The sequence below is a fragment of the Oryctolagus cuniculus genome, chromosome 12 (assembly GCF_964237555.1).
Source record: "Oryctolagus cuniculus chromosome 12, mOryCun1.1, whole genome shotgun sequence".
Lineage (NCBI taxonomy): Eukaryota > Metazoa > Chordata > Mammalia > Lagomorpha > Leporidae > Oryctolagus > Oryctolagus cuniculus.
Window position 1 is genome coordinate 110,691,007 of NC_091443.1, and position 16,232 is coordinate 110,707,238.

General features: G+C 44.4%; 1 protein-coding gene and 1 pseudogene across 2 annotated transcripts in view; one reads left to right on the plus strand and one right to left on the minus strand.

The window, feature by feature from the left end:
* ARIH1 (ariadne RBR E3 ubiquitin protein ligase 1) overlaps positions 1–16,232 on the minus strand; it is a 111,818-nt gene that overhangs the window by 70,056 nt on the left and 25,530 nt on the right. The gene's annotated exons all lie outside the window — the stretch shown is intronic.
* Positions 628–4,429, plus strand: LOC100353044 (ribosome biogenesis protein NSA2 homolog pseudogene; annotated as a pseudogene).

Sequence of the window (16,232 nt, forward strand, 5' to 3'; positions counted from 1 at the left end):
AAGATTCTCTGCAAAGCAGTGGTGATGACTCAAAGTAAATGGGTTCCTGCCATCCACATGAGAGAGACCTGCACTGCGCTCTGACTCGTGGCTCCAACCCAACACTAGGTGCTGAGGGCTTCTGGAGAATGAACGAGCGTGTAAAGCCTCTGCCAGCCTCTCTCAAATAAGTACCTGCTGATAGGGAGGTAGAGACACAAACAGCCTCGGCTATCACTTTAGCAGCACATCACAATAATCTGGTGTGTCTGAAACAATGATGTAGAGGCTTGCAGTGTGGTATACAGTGGGGTGAACTGTGCACCCTGTGCCAATAGTATCCATCTTACAGCACCTCTGCCACAAGAATCTCTCCACGACTCAGGGAATTAGAGAACAGATAATGCAACGCGTCATTTCTGCTCCTGTGGGAAATCTCACATCTTATGACCCAGGCCAGAAAAGGAAACAAAAACTTCCCTTCAAACCTCACATCTGTATCTGCCACTGACTATTTCACATCCAGAACCCTAAATGCAAAATACTAAAAGAATTATTATTATTAGTTTTCCAGCTGAGCAGTACAGAGCAGTGTTTAAGATGATTTCAGGGAGCTTCGCACCCAGGAGGCTGCACCTGGCAGTCACCATGCCACAAAATGAATATATTGAATTACACCGTAAACGCTATGGGTACCATTTGGATTACCATGAGAAAAAGAGAAAAAAGGAAAGTCGGAGGCTCATGAACGTTCAAAGAAAGCAAAAAAGATGATTGGTCTGAAGGCCAAGCTCTACCATAAGCAGCGCCATGCTGAGAAAATACAGATGAAAAAGACTATCAAGATGCATGAGAAGAGAAACACCAAAAGAATGATGAAAAGACTCCCAAGGGAGCAGTGCCTGCCTATCTGCTAGACAGAGAGGGACAGTCCCGAGCTAAAGTACTTTCCAACATGATTAAACAAAAACGAAAAGAGAAGGCGGGAAAATGGGAAGTCCCTCTGCCTAAAGTTTGTGCCCAGGGAGAAACAGAAGTATTAAAAGTTATTCGGACAGGGAAAAGAAAAAAGAAGGCATGGAAGAGGATGGTTACCAAAGTCTGCTTTGTTGGAGATGGCTTTACAAGAAAACCACCTTAATATGAAAGATTCATTAGACCAATGGGCTTACGTTTTAAGAAGGCCCATGTAACACATCCAGAACTGAAAGCCACCTTCTGTCTGCCAATACTTGGTGTAAAAAAGAATCCATCATCCCCATTATACACAACTCTGGGTGTAATTACTACAGCTACTGTCATTGAGGTGAATGTGAGTGAGCTGGGCCTTGTGACGCAAGGAGGCAAGGTTATTTGGGGGAAATATGCCCAGGTTACCAACAATCCTGAAAATGATGGATGCATAAATGCAGTCTTACTTGTTTGATAACAGTAACTTCTAATCATTATTGAAGACTACAAACTAAGTGGGAAAACTGTCTTTACTATGATTTTTCTGAATACTGCCAAAAAGCCTTCATGTCTGCAGTCAGCAAGAGAATTATTTTAAGGTGTAAAAAACATTAAAAAGATGCACTTTTACTGACTGTTCTTTATTGGAGTCTGCTTAAGGTTTACACGTTAATAAAATGTGAATAATTAAAGCAAAAAAAAAAAAAAAAGATGATGATTTCAGGGAGACAATACACAATTTCCAGGTGTCTTAAAGGTAATATTCAACTAAAAAATTTTTTTCCTAATATTTATTGATTTTTTCTGAAAGGCAGAGTGACACAGAAAAAGGCAGAGATAATGATCTTCCATCTGCTGGTTCACTTGCCAAACGCCCACAATAAGTAGGGCTGGGTCAGGCTGAAGCCAGAGCCAGGAACTCTACTTAGATGGTCTCCCACAAGGGAGGCAGGAACCCAAGTTCTTGGGCTATTGTCTCCAAAGCACACTGGATCAGAAGTGGCTTCCATCCACTGGCTCATTCTCCAAATGGCCAGACCAAAGCTAGCAGCCTAGAACTCTGCGCAGGTCTCCCAGCAGGTCTCCCACATGGAGGGCAGGGCTCCAAGTATCTGGGCCATTACCTGCTGCATTCCAAGGCACTTTGTAGGGAGCTGGAGGGGAAGCCTGCCAGTCAGGACTCAAATCCATGCTTCAAATGGGATGCCACTGTTGCAGGCAGCAGCTTAACCCACGTATTGCACTGGCCCCTCAAACCAAAATTTATCACTGTCTACAGTCAATAAATCCATGACACTTAACCTGAAATTTACTGAGGTACACATGTGAACTACAAATACAATCCTGATGTACCAAGACGCATTAATGACTTCACCTAGCCAATCACTCATCCTGAAACCTGTTCACATGTCCCTGGACATGCATTTTATGAAGAAAATTATCTCTACGTGTCATCTGAAATGTGGAAGGTCATAAAGATTTCATTTCAAGAAACTGTCATGAGTCTAATAAGCATTTTAATAGAATATTTCTATCAATAGAAGAATGTTATTACTGTGTATGATTTGATTTCTTCTGTAAAAAATTCAACTGCAAACAAAAGAGGGGTGGGTAACGCAAGAACTACCCTACATACTGATTCATATATATTTATAGAAACAGTGCAGGGCAAGCATTTGGTACAGTTAGGTCCCCACCTGAGACAGCCACATCCTATATTAGAAAGCTAGGGTTCCAATCTGTGTCGCACTCCTGATTCCAGCTGCCTGCTGATTAGTACTCTGTGAGAAAGCTGGGTCTCTGCTAGCCATGTGGAGACCTGCACTGAGTTCCAGGCTTGCTTGCTCTTGCTCAATCTTTCAAATGAAAATACATACATATGTATTTTTTAAATGTACTACTGCATGCAACCTTCGCATTCTCCAGAAGCACCTAACCCACTCAGGGGCCAGCATTGTGCTATAGCAGGTGGAGCTGCCACTGATGCCAGCATCCCATAGGGGTGGGAGCTCAATGTCCTGGATGCTTCCATTCCTGCTCCAGCTCTCTGCTGGTGGTCTGGGAAGGCAGCAGAACATGGGCCAACTGTTTGGGCCCCTGTCAACCACGTGGGAAGCTCCTGGCTTCATCCTGGCTCTGACCTGGCCCTTGTGGCCATCTGGAGAGTGAACCAACAGATGGAGGATCTCTCTGTTTCTCTCTCTCTCTGTAACTCTGCCTTTTGGATAAATGAATCTTCAAAAAGGAAAAAAAATTCAATTCTTGACACAAAGAACTGCTAGTGGTCTGAATGAATATATCCACTTGTGATAATTAAAAAAAAAAAGAATGAGATCTACATACTTTTACAACTACTTTTTGTCGCTCCCCCTCTTCATGGAGGAACGACACAGGACCCTGCGCTGTTCTTTCGTCTGCTCGGCCCTCCCCGGGTTTGCTGCTGGTTCTTCCCGGGTTGGCTACTATCCCTTCCACCTCCGTGGAAGGGCGGTTCCCCCTGGCCACATTCCCCACTTCCGCAGGGGAGCGGCACACCGCCGGCCGGCTCTCTGGGGGCTGCACAGGTGTTCCCTTAGATGTTCCCCTTAGATGTTCCTGGTGCATGCCGTCTCTCTCCTCCTTTATAGTCCTCCTCCGCCAATCCCAACTCGGCTGCCCACACGCCGAGTACGCTGCTCTCCAATCAGGAGCAAGTCCTACAGTTTATTGGTTGAACTGGAGGTAGCTGTGCGGAAGCTGTTTACTTCTCTCCCAGCGCCATATTGTGGGAGAGCAGATGCATAGAATAAGTCTTCTTTTTTTTTTTTTTTTTTTTTTTTTTTTGACAGGCAGAGTGGACAGTGAGAGAGAGAGAGACAGAGAGAAAGGTCTTCCTTTGCCGTTGGTTCACCCTCCAATGGCCGCCGCTGCAGCCGGCGCACTGCGCTGATCCGATGGCAGGAGCCAGGATCCAGGTGCTTTTCCTGGTCTCCCATGGGGTGCAGGGCCCAAGCACCTGGGCCATCCTCCACTGCACTCCCTGGCCATAGCAGAGAGCTGGCCTGGAAGAGGGGCAACCGGGACAGAATCCGGCGCCCCGACCGGGACTAGAACCCGGTGTGCCGGCGCCGCAAGGTGGAGGATTAGCCTATTGAGCCACGGCGCCGGCTCAGAATAAGTCTTAATTCCAGTAACTCAGTCCAGTCCGGGCTGCTCCCCACAACTTTTTTCTTTTTAAAGGTTTATTCACTTATTTGAAAGGCAGAGTAACAGAGAGAGTTACTGTAACATAGTAGGCTAAGCCTGTGGGTGCAGCTTTGTGTCCCAGATGCTCCATTTCCGATTCAGCTCTCTGTTTATGGCCTGGGAAAGCAGTGAAGATGGCTCTAGTGCCTGGGCTCCGCACCCATGTGGGAGACCCAGGAGTCTGAAGCTCCTGGCTTCAGATCAGGTCAGTAAATGGCCTTTTGGAGAGTGAACCAGTACATGGAGGACCTCTGTCTGTCCGTAACTCTGCCTCTCAAATGAATAAATCTTAAAAAAAAAAAGAACTGAACACCACTATCTGTACTTTGCCCCAGTATTTCTCACATAATTTTGTGATCATTTTCAGTTAAACTGCTATTCACTGTTTTTTAATATTCAGCTAAAGGACGTGCAGGAGAGAAAAAAAGAAAGGAGATCATCAAAGCAGTACCTCTCTCAAGCTGTGAAAAGACTGTCTCCCAGGTGAAGGAATCCACTAAAGGTCCAGCACAATGGACGAGAAGATTCAGCCTGACACACCTCTTAAGAACTCCAAAAAGGCCGGCGCCGCGGCTCACTAGGGCTAATCCTCCGCCTTGCGGCGCCAGCACACCGGGTTCTAGTCCCGGTCGGGGCGCCGGATTCTGTCCTGGTTGCCCCTCTTCCAGTCCAGCTCCCTGCTGTGGCCAGGGAGTACAGTGGAGGATGGCCCAGGCGCTTGGGCCCTGCACCCCATGGGAGACCAGGAGAAGCACCTGGCTCCTGCCATCGGATCAGCGCAGTGCGCCGGCCGCAGCACACCAGCCGCAGCAGCCATTGGAGGGTGAACCAACGGCAATGGAAGACCTTTCTCTCTGTCTCTCTCTCTCACTGTCCACTCTGCCTGTCAAAAAAAAAAAAAAAAAAAAAAAAAAAAAGAAGAAGAAGAAGAAGAACTCCAAAAAGAAAAAGGATAAAAATAAAAGGTTCACATGAGGGGCTGGCGCTCTGGTGTAGCGGGTAAAGCCACTGCCTGCAGTACCAGCATCCCTTATGGGCACCAGGTTGAGTCCTGGCTGCTCCACTTCCAATCCAGCTCTGCTATGGCCTGGGAAAGCAGTACAGGATGGCTCAAGTCCTGGAGCCCTGCACAACGTGTGGGAGATCCAGAAGCTCCTGGCTTCAGATCGGCACAGCCCCAGCCGAGTGAACCAGAGGATGGAAGACCCCCCTCCCTGCTTCTCCTCTTTTGTGTAATGCTGACTTTCATACAAGTCAATAAATCTTAAAAAAAAAAAAAAAATATATATATATATATATAACATGGTAATAAGAACCAGACTGTATTAGTATTAGTAACAGCAGTGAATACAAAAGACAATGTCAGGCCGACGCTGCGGCTCAACAGGCTAATCCTCTGCCTAGCGGCGCCGGCACATCAGGTTCTAGTCCTGGTAGGGGCGCCGGATTCTGTCCTGGTTGCCCCTCTTCCAGGCCAGCTCTCTGCTGTGGCCCAGGAGTGCAGTGGAGGATGGCCCAGGTGCTTGGGCCCTGCACCCCATGGGAGACCAGGAGAAGCACTTGGCTCCTGCCTTTGGATCAGCGCAGCCCGCTGGCCGCAGCAGCCATTGGAGGGTGAACCAACGGCAAAGGAAGACCTTTTTCTCTGTCCCTCTCTCTCATTGTCCACTCTGCCTGTGTAAAAAAAAAAAAAAAAAAAAAAAAAGGACAATGTCTTTCCTAAGATAACAATCTAAAATGTTTTATCTAGCTAATATTGTCCTCAAATCTGAAGGAAAACTAAGTACATTATGAGGGCTTTAATGAAAAACATCCTGAGACAAGTTTTGTGGGCATTCAATTAAGGATGCACCAAGGATGGGCATTTGGTCATGCAGTTAGAATGCCTGTGGCCAGGCCCACATCCTGTACTGGAGCACCTGGGTTTGACTCCACTTCTGATCCAGCTTCCTGCTGATGCTGACTACACCCTTGGAGTAACCAAGTGAGGACTCAAGTACTTGGGGCACTGCCACCTGTATGAGCAGGACTGAGTGCCCAGCTCCTAGCTTCCGCCGCACCAGCCCCAGCTGTTGTGGGCATTGGGAGAGTGAAGCAGTGGATGCTTCTCCCCTTTTTCTCTCTCTACCTTTGAAATAACTTTTTTAAAAACATTTATTTATTTTAAAGGCAGAGCTACAGAGAGAGGTAGACACACAAAGGGAGGTCTTCCATCTGCTGGTTCACTCCCCAGATGGCCGCAACGGCCAGAGCTGCACCGATCCAAAGCCAGGAGCTTCTTCCCGGTCTCCCACATGGGTGCAGGGGCCCAAGGACTTGGGCCATCTTCTACTGCTTTCCCAGGCCATAGCAGAGAGCTGGTTTGGAAGAGGAGCAGCCGGGACTAGAAGTGGTGCCCATATGGGATGCCGGCACTTCAGGCCGGGACTTTAACCCACTGCGCCACAGCGCTGGCCCCTGAAATAACTTTTTAATGCAATCCAACAAAATCTGATTAAATTGATACTAGATCTAAGATGCAAAGCCTCTAACACAGGGAAACAATGATGGGAAGTCCACAGTTAAGAACTATACATAAGAGCTTCAGAGAGAAGGTGACGCTGATAAGAACAGTATATGGATGGATCCAAGAGGAGAGTAAATAAACCCAAATGACCTTGACAGCAGTGAAGTCCAGGGCATTTGACATTAGGCCTGTTAAAAACAAAAATAATGCAAGTAATCATAATAGACTACTTGGAATGGCACTGAATGGTATTTATAAATCATAAAAACAAATACTCAATGGTGCCACTTTAAAACTCAAGCAATCAGATAGGCATTTGGTCTAGCAGTTTAGATATCATTAGGACATCCATGTCCCACATCAGAGGGCCTGGGTTCTATTCTCAAGCTCCAGCTCCTAACTACAGCTTCCAGCTAGTGTGGATCCTGAGAGGCAATGGTGATGGCGCAAGTAGTTCGGTCCCCATCACTCACATGAGACACCAAAACTGAGTTTCCAGTTCCTACCTTTGGCCACAGCCTAGAGCTGCTGCAAGCAACTGGGGGCTGAATCGACAGGAGCCCTCTACATCTTTGTCATTCTGCCTCTCAAATAAATAAAAAATAAAACTATGAGTAAATTAATAAGTTAGCATTATTATCACAAGGCAAAAGAATTCTGTGGTGCAGCAGGCTAACACCCTGGCCTGAGGCGCCGGCACCCCTATGGGCACCACCCAGCTTCTCCACTTCCGATCCAGCTCTCTGTTATGGTCTAGGAAAGCAGTAAAAGATGGTCCAAGTCCTTGGGCTCCTGCACCCGCGTGGGAGACCCAGAGGAGGCTCCTGTCTCCTGGCTTCGAATCGGCACAGCTCCAGCTGTTGGGGCCAACTGGGGAGAGAACCATCAGACTGAAGACGTGTGTGTGTGTGTGTGTGTGTGTGTGTAACTCTGACTTTCAAATAAATCTTAAAAAAAAAAAATTTTTTTTTTTTTTTATAAAAAAGTACAAGTATACCCAGCATAAAGTGGGGATTCCAAAGATGGTGGCAGTAAGAGGGAAAGAAAAATGTGAAAAGGTGATGGCCGGAGCCGTGGCTCAATAGGCTAATCCTCCGCCTGCGGCGCCGGACCCCAGGTTCTAGTCCCAGTCGGGGTGCCGGATTCTGTCCTGGTTGCTCCTCTTCCAGGCCAGCTCTCTGCTGTGGCGCAGGAGGGCAGTGGAGGATGGCCCAAGTGCTTGGGCCCTACACCTGCATGGGAGACCAGGAGAAGCACCTGGCCCCTGGCTTCAGTGTGCCGGCCATAGCGGCCACTTTGGGGGTGAACCAACAGAAAAAGGAAGACCTACTCTCTGTCTCTCTCTCACTGTCCACTCTGCCTGTCCAAAAAAATTATTAAAAAAAAAAAAAAAAAAAAGAAAAGCTGATGGAAAAGGGGTGTGTTAAAGCTATAAAGGCAATTATTAGAAGACAATGCTGGGGCCGGCGCTGTGGCACAGCGTGTTAACACCCTGGCCTGCAGCGCTGGCATCCCACGAGTGCCGGCATCTCATACGGGCGCCGATTCGAGAACCAGCCGCTCCACTTCTGATCCAGTTCTCTGCTGTGGTCTGGGTAAACAGTAGAAGATGGTCCAAGTCCTTGGGCCCCTGCACCCATGTGGGAGACCCAGAAGAAAGCTCCTGGCTCCTGGCTTCAGATCAGCACAGCTCCAGCCATCGGGGCCAACTGGGGAGTGAACCATCAGATAGAAGACGCCCCACCCCCCACCCCTGTAGCGCTGACTTTCAAATAAATAAATTCTTTGAAAAATTTCTTTGAAAAAAAAAAAAGGAAGACAATGGTTTTTACTTTTTTACCACGAGCATATATTACTTATTTATTTTATTTACTCAAAAGGCAGAGTTAGAGCAACAGCCAGGGTTGGGTAAGACTGAATCCAGGAGCCTGGAGCTTCTTCTCGGTCTCATACACGGGTGTAGGGACCCAAACACCTGGGCATTTCTTTCACTGCTTCCCCAGGAGCATGAGCAGGGAAGGAGCTGGATCAGAAGTGGAGCAGCCAGAAGTCAAACTGGGGCCCGTATGGGATACTGGTATTAAAGGTGGTTACTCTCTGCCTCACCACAATGCAAGCCCCTAATTTTTGTTTTTAATCAAATGCAAGACTGGAAAAGAGAGCTACCATAACTAACTACCACACAGTAAGAACATAAGAAAAGGTACAAAGAATATGCAAAGGCAATTCAGAGAAATAAATATATTAAAAGAACTAAGTAAATTTTCCTAATGAAATTGTGAAGATTCTTAATAGTTGTAGCACAAGTATAAGGAAAATGACAATTCACATACCGCTGCTATAAATAAATTAATATAACCTTTTATGAAAATATTCAGCCTTACTTACGAAGCATGATGGAAGGAAAGTGAAGACATCCAAAAGAGAATATACAAAATGTTCAACAAAACAGCAAATGAGAAATTGATAGAGCCATAGAAGAAAACACTATACAACTGCTAAATCCAAAGTATTTTGAAGGAAATAAAACAACTTGTAGAACAATGGAATGGAAGCAAAAGGAATGCAAACATAACATCATTTTCTTGTAAAATAAAACACTTCCATTGTAGATGAAAGTTTACTGACACTGAGTAAAATGTTTAAAAAACCAATTACTCTTTTTTTGGGGGGACAGGCAGAGTGGACAGTGAGAGAGAGAGACAGAGAGAAAGGTCTTCCTCTTTTTCCGTTGGTTCACCCCCTAATGGCCGCCGCAGCCTGTGCACTGCGGCCGGCGCGCCGCGCTGATCTGAAGGCAGGAGCCAGGTGCTTCTCCTGGTCTCCCATGCGGGTGCAGGGCCCAAGGACTTGGGCCATCCTCCACTGCCCTCCTGTGCCACAGCAGAGAGCTGGACTGGAAGAGGGGCAACCAGGACAGAATCTGGTGCCCCGACCAGGACTAGAACCCGGTGTGCCAGCGCCGCAGGCAGAGGATTAGCCTAGGGAGCTGCAGCACTGGCCAAAAACCAATTACTCTTAATAATGATTTAGATCTAGTCAAAAGGATCACATCTTTACTCCCTAAGAATCTCTGCTCATGAAGATACAGATTAAGCATTTTTTTAAAAGTTACTATTAACATGCATTTTTTTAAAAGATTTATTTATTTTGAAAGTTAACAGTTACAGAGAGAGAGAGAAGGAGAGACAGAGATATTCCATCCACTGGGTACACTGCCCAGATGGCCACAACTGCCAGGGTTAGGCCAGACCAGTCAAGAGCCAGGAGATTCATCCAGGTCTCCCACATGGATGGCAGGGGTACAAACACCTGGACCATTTTCCAAGGCTTTCCCCAGGCCATTAGCAGGGAGCTGGATGGAAAGTGGAGCAGCAGCAACACAAACAAGCACACATATAGGATGCCAGCAACAAAGGTGGCAGCTACCTGTTATAATTAAATGTCGACCTCAGCAATTTTTTTTTTTTAAGATTTCTTTATTTACTTGAAAGGCAGTGTTAAGGGGAGACAGACAGACACAAACAGAAGAGAAAAAGAGGTCTCCCATCCATTGCTTCATTCCTCAGATAGCCTCAAATGCTGGGGCTGGGCCAGGCCCAAGCAAGGAGCTGGATTAGAAGTGGATTCAAAAAGGTGCCCAACCATCAAAGAAGGATGTACTTTTCTCTGAAGAGAGGCGAGAACTTCCACTTTTATGGCCTTGTCTAAATACTGACAGAGTTTGTGGATTCAAAAGGCTTCCGTTGCCTAAGCGCTCATGTCAAGAACCTCTGGGTGGTCACTGAAGTCACATTTAAGAGTGTTAATTATTAAATTAACAACAGGAGTCACTGTGCACTAACTTCCCATGCAGGATCTCTGGCCTCAATGAGTTGTATTATGAGAGTTAACTGTAAAACTTGTTCTCAAACAAGTGTGTGTGTGTGTGTGTGTGCACGCATGTGCATGTGCAGGCATGCAATTAGCACACAGAGTTGGTCTTCCATGTGTAAAGTTAACTGAAAATGAATCTTACTGGAGAATGGAACTGGGAATGGGAGAAAGAGCAGGAAGAGGGTTGGGAATATGGGTGGGAGGGTGGGTATGTTGGGAAGAATCATTATATTCCTAAAGTTGTACTAATGAAATTTGTATTCCTTTAAAAAAAGGTTGCTTTGTGGAAAAAATGAACATGAAACAGGTACTTTCTTTAAAATTATAATCCATGGTCTTAAACTATACACAGGAACTATTTAAAAAACATTGATCTAAAAAAAAAAAATCTGCTGCACCACCACGCTGGCCCCCCAACATGCACTTTGAAGAGGAAAAACTGAGTAGCAAAACTTGACTCAGAATCATCAATAGCAGCAAAGCCAGGATCAGAGCCTAGATCTCTAAAATTCAGAACTAAATTGCTGTATCTTGATTTAGAATGCTAGATATGACAATTTTCAAAATCACAGATTCAGGACTAATATTCATTTAACACTGCCATATCTTTTAAAAGACAAAAAATGATTGCCTATTTAGTGGACCATGAGATACCTAAAATCATCTGTAACAAAGTGCAGATGGTTAAGCCACTGCCTGCATCCCCTGAGTGCTGGTTTGAGTCCCAGTTGCTCCACTTCTGACCCAGGACCCTGTTAATGCCAACTGAGAAATCATTAAAAGATGGGCGAAGTACTTGGGCCCCTGCCACCCACGTGGGAGACTTAGATTGAATTCTAGGCTCCTTGGCTTAGGCCTGGTGCAGCTCTGGCTGTTACAGGCATTTGGGAAGAGAACTGGTGGTTGTAAGCTTGACTGCTCTTCTCTCTAACTCTGCCTTTCAAATAAATAAATATATCTTTAAAAACAGGGAGGAGCTAAATACCAAAAATGAAAGCAATAAATGTAATAAAAATGTTTGAAAGATTTTTTAAAGCCCTCTTAAAATATACAGAAGCATCTTGTTTCAACACTGAGAATTAATCCAAAATACTAACATTGTAGCATATCATGCAACTTAAAAGAACACATTTCTACACTGAAGAGATTGCCTCCACACAGAATGCCAGTGTGCTGCAGTGTTTACAAACACCAGTACCCAACCTTCTGCCCCAGATTTAGGCCGAGGATGTCCACGACCTATGATTTTACAATCATTTTGAAAACCCACCAATCTTCATTGAAGATCAAAGTCTTTTACATACTTTTCATTGTGAAAGTCTAGAAACACATTACTAACCTCTTATGAAAAATATGGCTCATTCCTTTTTAGTCCCGTAACAGAAAAAGATGAAATCTGCACCACTCAGCTGTCTTCCCTTTACAGCCAATACTACCAGAATGATATAAGGGTATATCAAATAGTTCAGGGAAAATGAAACCAAAAAGAAAAGCTTATTTTGGTACAAAAAAGTTGTGAAACCCATACACAGTGTTTTCATAGTATGCATTTCTCATGAACTTTTTGAAGAACCCATGTATACATAACCAAACACAATGTTATAATGAAAACCTTCGGATTCTTTTTCTTCAAATGTTTACACTATATATGTGACTAAAATTCTTAACATGTGCCTGAAATTTAGGTTTCAAAATTCAGTATGAAAACGCTATTGTACTCCTTTTTCTAAGTTAGCATATATAAATAATAAATAATTCAGGAACTACTATAATAATTGTTAGACTATACCAAGCAAACAGAAACATGTAAGTAAATGGTACAAATATTTAAACAGGAACATAAAAATGCATACATATGGACAAATCAACCCATCTTTCCTGCTCATCCTCCCACACTTTGCAAAATGAGATCTCCTTTGTCACCAGTTTCTAAAATCAACCAGGTCCATGAATCAAACTATTATTAATATCACTGGTATCGGCTGGCGCCGCGGCTCACTAGGCTAATCCTCTGCCTGCGGCACCGGCACACCGGGTTCTAGTCCTGGTTGGGGTGCTGGATTCTGTCCCGGTTGTTTCTCTTCCAGTCCAGCTCTCTGCTGTGGCCTGGGAAGGCAGTGAAGGATGGCCCAAGTGCTTGGGCCCTACACCTGCATGGGAGACCAGGAGGAAGCACCTGGCTCCTGGTTTCGGATCGGTGCAGCACACTGGCCGTAGCAGCCACTTGGGGGGTGAACCAACGGAAGAAGGACCTTTCTGTCTCTCTATCTCTGCCTGTCAAAAAAATAAATAAATAAAAAATAAAATAAATTAAATTAAAAAAAATCACTGGTATCCTCCACTTAATCATCTCTTAGTCAGCCAATTAACTTTGCTGTTTAAGTGCCAAGTGGGCTTTTGTTTTTAAAAAATAATACAAGCCTGCCCTTGGCCAATACTCACGGTATGGAATCTGTTGGGTCAGAGCAGACTTTCCCATGAAGATTGAGAGGATAAAGGATGTGCTGTCACTAAGTGTGGGGAGCATGTGTGTGAAGGGTCCTTGAATGACTGGTCTTAGGAGTGATTCTGTCCTACCTTTGCTGCTGCAGCCCGCCTGTCCTTTGCATCACTGAATTCATACTTCTGGAAGTACCCAATATGCACTGTAACAGACAGATGGACAGATCAATGGGCCACAGCGGCAAAGGCCAGAGAGACAGACGTGACAAAATAAAAATCAAGGCAGATAAATGGGCAGGAAAAACCAGAAGAAAATATATCCACCTGTATTTTACAGTAAAATACATGAGCTTGATGTCTGAAACCCTACTCTCCTCATACCCAAATAAACTGTTCTTGATTATGTACCATTTCCTTCTTATTTATACAGTAGAAACAGCACAACGTACCAGGCAAAATAAATTAGCCTAGCACCAGCAGTTAACAGACACAGCAGGCACCTTGGTAAACACGGCACACAATTTCTTCAAATGCAGGCTACTCTTTGATACACAAGCAATTATCCAAAAATTAAAATGCTGGGGCAGGCATCTAGCCAGCATTTAAGCCACTGGTTACCATGCCCATATCCTCAAACTCCAGTGCCTTCTTTAAATGCACAGCTGGGGGTCCTGAACCCACCTTCCTGCCAGTGCAGGAGCTAGAGGTGACGGCTTCAACAGCTAAGTTCTGCCACCAGCGCCAGGACCCGCAGAGGTGATTTACAGGTATCTGGGGATTAAACCAGCAAATGGATACACTGTGTCTTTCTCTTTCAAACTTTTTAAATCAAAACAATTATTACATCAATTTTCTACTGTAACACTAAGGGCTGTGTAATTGCAGTACACACAGCATCACCAAATAACTTCAATATTTTACCATTATCCACCTTCCCATCTTTATATATTAAAAAAAAAAAGAAGTTACTAGCACCACATCTAGATAAAACAGATTTGAGCGACTAAAACAGTTTATTAATGCCAGATCAAATAACTAACTACACTACATTTGTTTTGTACATCACTACCAACAATACCAAAAGCTATGTGGAGTCCTCCTCCAACTTCAAATCTATTTATATCAGTTCATTATTACAGGAAGCTTGTAAAAGTTAATGCTAACTTAAGTCAGCAAAGTACTGTACTTTTATACAGAGGCTCTTATCAGACATTACCCCAAATGCCTTTATTTCATCAAAAGCTTGCTCATATGAAAGCAATTTTAACTTATTTTATTTTGCATGTGTCTAAAATAAACCCATTTTACATGTTTAAGAAAGTCTGAGGGAAAATATTTTTCCTTCTATTTCCAGGTAATTCAACCATTTACACATTCCTTACAATTGTATGCATCAAAAATGATATCCTTGATTGAAAAAAAAAGTTGCAAAAGAAATACCTGGTATCATTTTAAAATAACTTGATTATGGTATTAATTTATCACCAATTAGCTCTTCCCATGGTTCACTGGTTTTGATTATATTCACAGAGTACAGTCAACCATTAATTTTAGCACATTTCATCACTCCCAAAAAAACCGTGAACCTACTAGCAATCACTTCCTGCTCCCCCAACAGCCTCTGACACCCACTGATCCACTCTGTATCTAGATTTACGTATTCTGCCCATTTCGTGTAAGCAGTAAACAGTCTGACGCCTGTTGCAACTGATTAGCTTTGCCATTTAGTTTTACTTGTCTAGGTAGGCCAACAAGATGAAGTTGCCATTGATAACAACTAGGTCTGTTTTACTGGAGAGCAAGGATCACTCAGCAAGTTATTTGAATGAAAGTTGTTTAAACTTTCAACTACACTATTACAGTATTCATTTGCCGCATAAAGATACAGATTTTATTAGAATTAAACAGTCAATGCAGGAGCAAGTGGTTTGGTACAGCAGTTAGATCACTGCTTGGGATGCCTACATTCCATACTGGAGTTCCTAGGTTCAAGTATCAGCCCCATTTCTGATCCAGCTTCCTGCTACTGCACACACAGGAGACAACAGGAGATGGCTTAAGTACCAGAGTCTCTGCCATCCACGTGGGAGGCTCCGGTGAAGTTCTACTGGGATACTGAACAAAGCTACTGGGCATCTGGGGAAGGAACCAAACACAGATCTCTGTCTCTGTGCCCTTCAAATTTTAAAATCTGTAAAAAAAAAAAAAAACAAAAAGAAGAAGAAGAAGAAAATGTTTGTAAAAACTGACAACAAAGTTATCCAGTTGGTACAAAGCAAAGCTGGAAATCAACTTAGTTTTACACGATGTCACAGGCTTAACCAGTAAGTTATTTTCTCTGCTCATAAAGTAATTCACCATTTCTCACTGAATTCTACCTTCCAGGGTCTCCAATACCTCTCCTCTCCCCCTTCTCCCCTCCATTACTCCTCTGCCCACCTTCCCACATACTTCTTGTCCAAACTATTCTCACAGACTTCTGAACACTCTTCTAGTTTCCTAATCTCTCCCTCTTCTCATTTATTACGTATACTGCCAGCTGAGTGGGCTTGCTAAATACAAATTCCATATTGATTTAAAAGTTTAAAGTTGTAGGGCCAGCATTGTGGCACAGCAGGTAAAGCCACCACTTGCAATGCTGGCATCCCATATAGGTTCCAGTTCATCTTCCACCTGTTCCAATTCTGATCCAGCTCTGTGCTAATGGCCAGGGAAAAGCAGAGAAAGATGATCCAAGTGCTTGAGGCTCCTAGCCTCAGCCTGACCTAGCAGCTATCTGGGGAGTGAACCAGCAGATGAAAGATTCTCTTTCTTTTTTAAAAAAGGGTATATCGCAAAGTTCTTTCTCTTTTTCTAAAAATAAAAATTATTTATTTATTTGAAAGACAGAGTTACACAGAGAGAGAAGGAGAGGCAAAGAGGGAGGCCTTCCATCCAATGGTTCACTCCCAAATTGGCCGCAACAGCTGCAGCTGCACCAATCCGAAGTCAGGAGCCAGGAGCTTCTTCTGGGTCTCCCACGTGGGTGCAGGTTGGGCCATCTTCTACTGCTTTCCCAGGCCACAGCAGAGAGCTGGATCGGAAGTGGAGCATCCCATATGGGATGCCAGGGCGTTAACCCAGGGCATTAACCCGGCCACAGCGCCGGCCCCAGGTTCTTTTTATTTTTCAAACAAATTATTTGAGGAGAGAGCAAGCAAGGAGAGCTCCCAATCACTGGTCCATTTTCCAAAATGCCTACAATGGCTAAGGA